The sequence below is a fragment of the Carassius gibelio genome, chromosome A7 (assembly GCF_023724105.1).
Source record: "Carassius gibelio isolate Cgi1373 ecotype wild population from Czech Republic chromosome A7, carGib1.2-hapl.c, whole genome shotgun sequence".
Taxonomy (NCBI): domain Eukaryota; kingdom Metazoa; phylum Chordata; class Actinopteri; order Cypriniformes; family Cyprinidae; genus Carassius; species Carassius gibelio.
In genome coordinates, this window is record NC_068377.1 from 19,168,842 (window position 1) to 19,179,814 (window position 10,973).

General features: G+C 38.1%; 1 long non-coding RNA gene across 1 annotated transcript; it reads right to left on the reverse strand.

Annotated features, from left to right (window-relative positions):
* Window positions 1-7,115: 7,115 nt before the first annotated feature.
* LOC128016727 (uncharacterized) lies at window positions 7,116-9,672 on the reverse strand. Its single transcript, XR_008184269.1, has 3 exons — window positions 9,608-9,672; window positions 9,423-9,521; window positions 7,116-7,237 (listed from the first exon to the last, which is right to left on the reverse strand). It is a non-coding gene; the product is annotated as an uncharacterized LOC128016727 (long non-coding RNA).
* Between the last annotated feature and the right edge of the window lie 1,301 nt (window positions 9,673-10,973).

Consider the following 10,973-nt stretch of genomic DNA (forward strand, 5'->3'; position numbering starts at 1 on the left):
ACATAGTCTATGTCACCACTTTGTTTCAAAACAATGCCTCATGCCTGCTCATTATTACACTTTTAAAGCAAGTCTAAGTCAGTTGCTTGATTTAGTCATGGGCCCCTCATTATACACTCCAGACTTGATATTTGAGTGAGACTGACATATACAGTATGTTGCTTGCTCTAGACAGACTGTCAGTGTGTGTGCATTAGTTTTGAGGAGTTCCATTGTTCCGACTGTAGGTGGTAACATTTTGAGTAATGTCTTTATAAGGATTCTGCAGGAAGTATAAGCTCAAATGTAAAACTTTTTTAAGACTTGCTCAAATAAAATGAATACCAAATGACTGTTATTGACATGATTATTATTATCGATCCACCAGTTCACATCTACAGCTCTGTGTGATTGCAGGGTAAAAACATGGGTCGAATATCACATTGGCCTGAACAAAAACAACCCCAGTACTGTGTCCCTGCAATACCTGAGGCTGCAGTTTCAGGACCGCAGTTCTAGAACCGCATTTCTACTAGGACCCTATTTTCTTTTATTACAGCACCATATAGCCAATTCTATTCCAACAGAGGAGACCTTATTCAAACATCAAACAAACAGAAGCAGTGACTAGATCCATGGAAACCATTTTTTTATTTATTTTTTTATATTTTTTTTATCTTTTATTCATTTTTAATGTAAGAGCTATCATGAACTTGAGTGTGTGAGGCGATGTCAGCAATATCCATTTAGCCTATTTAGGTGTGCAAAACAGTTCACTGTGCTGCTGGATGTTGTAAACTATTTGTATTCAAATTATTTTACATTTATTCATGTACTAATATAAACACACTAATGTGTACCACAGTTGTTTTACCATTTACTGCACTTAAGTGGGTCAGACATCAGACTTCAATTGCTGCGCTGCAGATAATGAACAAGTCTCACAAAGACACAAATCTTTCTTTCTAAGAAAACATAATATAAAACATAAAAACTAATATATATATATATATATATATATATATATATATATATTTCTATTTATATTTCTGTTCTGTTTCCATCAGAACACAAATCAGCGCAGCACTGGACTCTAAAACATGCAGCACTCGTGTTAATTTAATCAAATCAGCTCCTTTTGAAGTTTAATCATCACATTAAGCCAAATTGCTTTTAAGACCTCCTGAAATGATAATTAAGACTTTCTTGTACAATTTAAGACTTTTTTTAGGCCTTAAATTTGATACAACTATGTTTAATACTTTGTAATACCGGACGGAAACCCTGTTTTATGAGTTGATCATAGATTAATTTGTTTGTTTTAAAACACTGATTCATTCAGGAATTTGGATTTGGTCAAACACAGGTCAAATACAGTGGTACAGCAGGTTGCCTGGCTACAAACTGTATAGATTGTCTACACCAGATGCATTAAAGCATCCCTAATCCATTAGTCCTGATTTTGGAAATAGTGCAGCCATGTATATGATGTCAGAAATAGAATGGAGCATCCATTTGCTGTCTGTAAGTTGTCACAGCACATCCAGTGTAGAGAGAATCACTGGCTATAATTACCCAATTTTGTTTTTGTTTTTTTTTGTTTTTTTTTTTTGTCTGTCCAGTTACCTACACAGCTGTCTTTCTCTCCTACACCACCACACACACACACACACACACACACAAACACCTGCCAATAGTGATGCCTTCAATAGCAAGGTTTTCAGAGATTTCTCCTTGAACACAGGTCAGAGTGTTCCACTCTGAATGGAAATGAGTAACTCTCACTGCCACCAGAGAAAAGATTAACGTAGCATTTAGAGGAAAGGCATTTCTCCACTGGGCACACAAAATAAACCTCCTCATCCAAAGCAAAATAGTGTTGAGAATAGAGGGTTGAGCATGCAGACAACTGAGACCTCTTCCAAATCTCTTCAAAATTCAAAGAGTTCCAAACTGCATCTCCAGACAAAACAGAGTACATGTTTTTGTTAAGTATTAAGTGACAACAGCAATCACAATCAGGTTGTGCTTGACATAGGAGTTGTGGGGGGGGGGACTTGTTATAACATGCTTTTTGAAAATGCAAAATGCAGCTCTTGTCTCTTTGTTTTTCTTTTTAAACTCTGTCTTTGTGTGATGATACTTCAATCCAGCGCTGTCTATCTTTGTATAGGATCCAACTGTAAAGTAATTTGGATAAATTGCAGGATAAATTGACAGTGTTAAAATATATTTAAAATAAAGTTGTTAACATTAGTTATTGCAATAGCTTTATTATGAATATAGGTTAATTGTAATTTCAACATATATTAAAGTTGTAATGAATATGAACAAACATGCAAAACAAAAGGGTAAGCAACTTTCTGTACATGCAGTGTGCTGAAAAAATAACACATCATGATATAAAACTATACTAATTTACAGTAAGATACTGTTAAATGTTGTATGTTAAATGTATGTTAAAACTACAATATATAAACGTGTAGACATAAAAACATGTTGACATAAAAACATCTAAAACATCTTGTTTTGAGTAACAGTGTACAGTTTCACAAGTATAACAAGAGAGATTATTTATGTTATTGAGAGATTGATGTTCAGGAGATGTTAGGTGCATTGAAGGCTGGTCTGGAGGGGAGGGTTTGGGCATTGAATAGTGAAGGTTAATTTTGCATGATGGGCCGCACAATGAGTCCCTTGTAGGGGTGTAACGGTTCACAAAATTCACGGTTCGGTTCGATACGATACACTGATGTCACGGTTCGGTTCGGTTCGGTTCGATACGTTTTAGATACAGCAAAATGTAAAAACATCTCAACTTTTCAGAATGCCGCAAGCGCACCGCGGGTCATGTGACAAGAACCAACCAATCAGCTTCATCCTTTCCCGTAACAACGTTGAGAGCTCAGCCAAGATGAAGGATCAGCTGATCATAGTTGTATATGGATTGCAATTTTGAAATAAATTTAGTAGCAGAGCTACTGCAAGCGATTTTTAGAGCTGCAAATCCATTTATCCTTCGCTGAAATTTCCGCGTCTCATGGAGAGAGCACGTCATTGTTGCTTAGCAAAGACAGACGCCTCATGAGCGCTTCTGCCCGAGCGCTTTGGAAAGGAAACCACTCTCTTGCCATCACCATTATAGCTTAAAGGGAATCCAAAGTGCACCCAAACACCAGACCTGTTGGTTATTGGAGGATCTTCTCATTTCTAGTCTGTTAAACGCATTGGCTATTTTGCAACGAGCCTTCAGCGCGTACTGAGTGAGCGAGCGCCTGCTGAGTAGCCTAACATAAACATATAAGATGGTGTTTTTTTCTTCTTCGGGAGTGTCAGGGGCGTTGCCTGTTACGTTGTTTGGGTTATTGGGCTACCTTGTTGAACGCATATCATTATATTTCTCTCTCTCTCTTTTTTTTTTTTTTTTTTTCAAATATAATTAAATACTCCAACGAACCGTTCGGTATACATAATGCGTACCGCGTACCGAACCGAAAGCGTCGTACCGAACGGTTCAATACGAATACGCGTATCGTTACACCCCTAGTCCCTTGCCACTTTGTTGTATACATCCAATAAAAATAGCAGTACATGATCATTGGCAGTGTGTGACATTGTGCAATTGTTTTTAATAATTACAGGGCAGACACTTCCATAACCAAGAACACTCAATTGATCCTCTCATTTTCTTCTTGTAAAAAAAAAAAAAAATGTTTATGAATGTTGACAAAAGATGGCATCAACACATCCTACCGATAAATTATATAATTTAAATGTAATTTCAAAAAGATATTATATAAAATATATTAGAATTTTCACTTCCTTATCAGTTACATTGTTTCAGTGCTGATTAGATATTGTCATGAAAACCAGCAGCTCAACAATATTAAGAAGTTCACTCTGTAAAAGCCTTTAATTTATGTTGCTAGTGCTGTCATTCCTTTCATGATGTGCAGGAAATGATCACACATCCACACCTCAGTGGCGCTGTAAATCATTATGCCTATGCCAATTCGTGCATATTCATCTGAGTGAGCCATACTTACTGAACCCCTCCTCTCCCAGTTTTCCCAGTCAAGACAGATTCCACCCTGGAAATGATGGATGGGTTTTGGTCAGGTGCAGTAGATCGGAGCCCAAGCAGGGATTCTGGAATGATTGTGAAGGGCAGGTCTCCTGACAATCTCCACATTGGCCTTTGACACAAATCGCCATTCATCAGTATAACCTGTTCCCCAGCCGCACACCAGCTCTGCATAGATCCGTTTGCTTACATTGTAATTTTATCAGGTTTCTCTCCACCCCGCCTCCACCATAAGTAAGTCCACCCATTCATCATCATGGATTTTAAGTGTGGGTATTTAAAAACACTTTGGAAAACGCATCGACTGCTCTCCACAAGAGGATAGCACACCGGAGCAGACAAAGGATGCGTAATGACAGTGAGTAATCATTTGTCACTAAAGTTAGATTGCACACTCAGCAATGTGTCCTCCACCCCACTCTCTTTTTCATGATTTCACCAACACCTCCTCGCAGAATTTTTGCAAATGAAATGTACAGCTATGTCAATTATCTACAACAGCCACAGTGTTTTAGAATGTAGATTTTTTTTAGAAGAGAGGTGGAAGCCTTGGGTTTTAAAACACTCTCCGTTTTTCCTCAACCGTTTTCGAGGAACAGTGTCGCATTCTGTCTACGTCCCAATATGAATCATCCTGCCACTGACAGTCTTTGCCAGGATAATTGCATTATTTTACCCCCCTTCGTGAAGAATGTGTTTTCATTTTGAGAGGAATTATGCTGATTTTGTTGTCCTTTTGTTTTGCTCACTTCAAGTCCCCTTCCCCTGTTGTGTGAAGCATGGATTGTCGGCATGCTTGCCAATGACAAATAGGGGAACGGTGCTGGGGTCTTTGGGGAAAGTAAGAGAAATCAGGTGCACAGCGGCTGGGATGAAGCTCCAGTTCTGCTAAACCCATGGGCCACCGGCAGAGGAAGAGAGAAGCAAATTAATACGTTCATGTGGGAGACAAAAATGGTTCTGCTATTTTTCCTGCCTGCCGTTGCATTGCGATGCACAATCCCCATTGCACACTTCATATGAATGTTGCTGTGGAGAGTAATTCCAAATGCAGAAAGGCAGAACAGTTTCTATGCGAATGTGATGTTGACTGAATGATGAGATCCAGAGGAGAGATTTCAAGCGCATTTTAAAAATCAGCGTGGAAAAAAAATTATAAAGATAATAACACACAAATAATTCCACTTCTGAAATGAATGAGATTCAGAAGTGGACTTGACAGGTAAAGGAGGAGCGTGTGGCAACAATTCACCAGAATAAATTTTAAGATATTAAGATATCAGAGAAAGAAATACATTTCTGCTTAAGTAAATTCTGCTAAAGGATTTGCATCTGCTGTGGCCAGCAGTTAATTTTACAAAGGAAACCCCAAGACTATTTACTAACGGCTAACCACACAAGAGGATTATTCTTCACAACTATACAGAGGCAAAAACTGAGAGTGCAGTCAGAATGCTCTGTTTTGCATATTGCAAGAGCATGTAAAAAATAAAAACCTACTGCTTATGCAAACTCACACAGGCCATTAGGAAATATTTTACAACTCATCTCTGCTCTTTAATGAATACAAAAATTACTTGATGGTTTCCACCCAGATTGGTCATTTATTTGCAGCTATAATGAATGTATAAATTCTCACAAAAGAGTGATGTGCGATCATCGAGGAAAACAAAATATTGGAAAAAGGTGGAAAATTAATGCTGTTGTTTTGTGCCAAGGATGTAAAATTGGTTTCCACCGAGCAGCAGGTTTTGTTTTGACACACATTATTTTTCCTTCTGCCTCCTTATTTAATAAAAATGTTATTTTTCAATGAGTATTTATTTTGGGTCAGTGCAAATCACATATTTCAATCGACTGAGACAGCTAGATCTTAGCTGTGCACAGCAGTCCCGCAGGAGGTATTTAAATTCATGAGACAAAGTTTAAGGATGTGTGAAAGAGATCTGGAAAGTAAATAATAATAGACAGATTAGCAGTGAGTTAATCAATTATATTATATAATTTAGGCAATTTTGGAATTTAGGCTGAAATAATACAAAGGATGGTGTGTTTTATTGATCCATTTTACTTAAGTTAATATTAATTTCTACATTTAATCATTTTGTAGAAATGTAATCATACGATTTTTATAGTAGAGATGCTGCTGATTCACACTTAATCTATCTCTCTCTTTGATATCTTAATAATTAACTGAATTATTCTGCTATCAAGTGGCTTAATCTAGTCCAGTTACTAGGTGTAAAATAATGTTTTTGAATTAGCAATGGTGTTGGATGAGCTAATTAAACACAAGAGCGTTTTAAGGGCTAAACTGTGATGAATGTCTTTAAATACAACATCTGAACAATGTCTTGAGGTGGGGTAAACATAATATAAATGGAATAATTGACACCAGTCCCTTGAATTATTTGAAAATATTGCACACCTGAGTGGCCACATCACCACCTAAAATTTCACAATATTATCATTTTAATGTATATTTGATCAAATAAATGCAGTCTTTGTGCAAATAATATGCTTACACAAATATTTCAAAATCGTATCAACCCCAAACTCCTTAACAATAGTTTATGGATTGTGTATGTGTCTGTGCTTATATTTTCCAATTGGATTTCTTAAAAATATTTCCAAAAATATTGCTGAAATTCGTAACACATAATTTGGCACAAATGGTGATGAGAGGACCAGAACTCACAGTGCTTAATAGGTTTTAAGTGTTCGCATTGTCTATGGATCATTCTGCCTCTATTCACACAGTTATGTCTCCCTGATGTCACAATATATTTTGGACACCTCTCTATTCAATCATATAGATCTTGTGGAAAATTGTTTTTGTGCTGTACTCTGGACATTTAAAGTAGCATTCTGAAGATCCAAATATAGATGTGAAACTACACTGTTGAAAATCACAGTAACAAAAACACCTCCAAAGAAAACACTGGAAGGCTTTGACATTTTGATGTGTAAGCTTTTTTACCCAGTTTTATAATAGAAGCCTACCTCCCTGAGCAATGTAGATAAGATGTCCAGAAAGGAAACATTTTAGAGGTTGTGATAAGGTTGTACTGTAGTATGTCCAAGTAAAAAACACATCTTCAGCGGTGATTACTACAAATCGTCTCCACGACATGGGAACAGAGGGCTTAGACATACTTCACGCGGCACTGCAGCCTGGAAAGAAAAAAAGTAGTTAGTAAAATTACCTCTAGGAAAATAATGTTTGTTGTTCTCAGATGGACACATCACAATATAATAGATCCCACAGGAGCCGGAGTCTCGAACATACAATGCTTTTCTTGTATTTGTCACCATCGTTTAAGGATCAGAGGTAAAAAGGGCTCCCATTTTGATCCTAAAATGGAGAGTAAGCTTCATTCCTTGACTTGAAATGTGAAGGGGTCACACTCAAACAGCACAGCTTGGGCACAATGTCACCCACAATTACACTGACCACAAACTTGAACGAAGTCAGTGTACCTCACGATTGAGGTAAACAATCAATTATGTTTTAATTATTTTATGTCTTCTGATCTCCCTTCCTGCTGGAGTTATGGAAGATGCTAGTGTGGCAAGATGCTAGTGGGCAAAGATATACAATTGACAGTTCACACCAGGGAGGGAACTACCTATACCAGCAGCTCATCCCCAGAGGACAATTTTAAACTCTTCCCCAGTAAATTTGCCTCTGGGGTTGGCGTAGTCGTGTACATATTTCAGAGGGGTATCGCCTTATAAGATTTTATTCAAAGCACACAGGTTCGATTATGGCTGAAGTTGAGACCAGAGACAAAGGTGAAATAGAAGTAAAAATACAGTTTTTATTTGTGGTCCCTGATACACATAAATCTACAGATAAGAAAAATACATACACGCACACACTCACTCTTCGGCCTCCACCCCAGGGCTGAGACTATTTGCCCATTCTTTTGAAAATTACACAAACACTCGTGCACTGCACCCACACCTCAAACCACACACACGTGGAACACAGCACTCAGAAGGGACCTCCACCAAGCAGAGAGAGAGGCTTGCCAGACATCATCCCATGCACTGGAGAGGCAGAATTAAAATTTTAGAGATAATCACCTATATCCACACACACACTCAGACACATCATTATAAAACTAGACATTCAATAAGGCTTGGGCGTCGTGACGTCATTACTCGGTGTGGCCGCCATGTTGATGGCCTCCTTTACTGCTATTCAGACTACTGTGCAGTGTTTAGAGTACTCCCTCTCAGCCGTGTTTCTTAATTTGATTAATTAAATATATATTTCAACCATGGTAAACCGTTGCTGTATTGTGGGGTGTAATGAAGAAAAAAAATTAGAATAGATTAACTTTCCACCGCTTTCCTGATTAGAGGTGCGACCATGGAGACCATAACATCTGAATATTCATTTATATAGCTTAAGTCAACATTGAACATAAGGGAAATTTCCCGGTTTACTAATCTAAAATAGGGGTAAATTTCAACATTCATCTTTCTGTCGCTCTCCCTCTGCTGACAGCAAAAATTCGTAATGTTACTACAAAACTGCATTAACGAAGCGAGTTGTGAAGCTAGGTCTGACGTGAGGTCTAATCGTGCTCTCACAACAACCACGCTATCTTAAAAAGACCAACACCACACTAAGGTTGCTTTCAAGTAAGCAAAACGATGCTTTGAAAACATCCATTTCGCTGGAAGGGCAAGGGGTAGCAACAGGACAACAGTACAGAGACTGACAGGTCCTATAGAATAGCTCACGGGATATTTTACAGAAATTCTAAAACGGAATGACAGCGGGAAAAGAGCTAAAATACGTGAGAACCCCGAAATAAAAGCTACTAACTACGCTTTTGAAACATCTAGTTAAAAGTCCATGTGTGAATGGTTGTTAGCACTAACAGTTATTAAACTAGCAGCTAGGTGTAGCGCAGCTTACATTTGTCGGGATTACTGTATATTGTATACTGTTTGCCAGATTTATGATCTGCAACTCCTGAACCTATCCATTTGTGAACTGCACATGAGACTCCAATGACTTGTAGCTTCGGAACTGTTCTGAAGTGTAGGCGCTCATAAAACAAACAAGGTAGCCGAGGATATCTGTAATGCAAAAGTGCGGCAGCAAGTCATCGTCCGCTATTGCGGTCAAGCCAGCACAGCCCCGCATAATGAAACCGTGTGCAGCACAACACTAATCTGAAATTAGTAGTGAATGTCAGCATACAAGAATACAACCACAAACATCCACGACGAGAAACCCACTGCACAGTCTCTCACCCTGTCTGTGAACTAGAAAAATAAAACTCTTAAAATGATCGATCCCAACCCTTAGGGCAACAAACAATGAATTAAAACAACCTACCGGATTCAACTCCTTGCCGTACACAGGGAATTAAACTCCAGGATATAAACAGACAATCTGGTACGACTCGTGTTGTACCACAGGATTCCTCAGTCCACACTAGTGAGACATGCGAACCTAGTCAATACATAAAACCCTGTTCAATACAAATGTTCAAAAATACAGTCGCGACTGCAGCTCCTTACCGGACAAACACTCCCGCGACACACCGGTAATGGATGACGTCACCCGGGACTATGAGACGCACCTTCGCACCACCCCTTAAACGGTCTTTATAGGCCATTTAAAATAAGGCACGCCCTATAATGATGATTACCATTGGCTACACTAGGATGATCTTGTTTAGAGATAACACAAACAATTGAGGGAACAATAGCAAAAATTAATAGGAATAAGCAGTCTGCTGATTAAAAAAAAAAAATCTCTTTTCAGAATTCAGTCCTTTTTGCGCAAGATGATACAATATGAAAAAAAAAAAAAAAACATCTCACCAGGTTCCATATAGTCAACATAATAAAACCAAAATATTGTACTTAGTGCAGCAGTTCTCAATTCCAGTCCCCTTGCCCCCCTGCTCTGCATATTTTGCATGTCTCTCTTTGTTAACACACCTGATTCAGATTCAGATAATTAGCTCTTTAAAAGTGAGCTCAGTGCATGAACTGTGTTCCCATCGATATGGCCCCTGCACAGTGTTCATTGCTCACTACTCCTTGAGCAGGGGGAATCTGTTGAAGTTTACTTCACTTTGGAACATTCATTCATAGATTGGTTCTGTGCATCATCTTCACACACGGACAAGTGTGATATCATATACCTCTGTAAATAAATACAATTGAAATTCACATCTCGCAGACTGTAATGCATTTTGAATGGAACATATACATTCACTTCAAACTGGAGTCATGGCAGAATATCCTGTGATGTCCACTTCGCAGGGCACTTGCGAATAGAACAAACTTATGAAGCCATAAGAGAAAAATACAAAATCTAGGGGGGTGGGGGGGATGACAATTGGAATCGAGAACCGCTGAGATGGTCTTTTTCAAAGTGCAATTCAATGTAATTAGGCAGAGTGAAGACATTGCTATTGTGTGCCACTGCACATGGTCATAGTCATGAATCTGGCACCTTTAACATGCTGAACAATGCAAAAGCTGATGAGAACTGACTTATTTTCCTCAAGAAAAAGGAATACACACACACACACACACACACACACACACACACTCACACACACAGACAAATTAAATTAAATTGAATGACTAAATGACATTTTTTATGGTCAAAGTGTACATCATATGGCTGTCTCAGTGATTTGTCAGTTTCTGTTAGTCCCACCCACAATGTTATCTTTACGATGTAAAGTATTAACATAATGATGAATGTACAATAAAATAATAATAGTATGATTCATTGATTTATGGGGTTGAAAATAAAAATAGTGAAATCAATTATTTAAAAGGTATGAACTGGATATCCCAATTAAAACTAATCCTTAGTGATGAATCCAGAACATCTACAAATGAGACCGGACAACCTAAGGAGGGT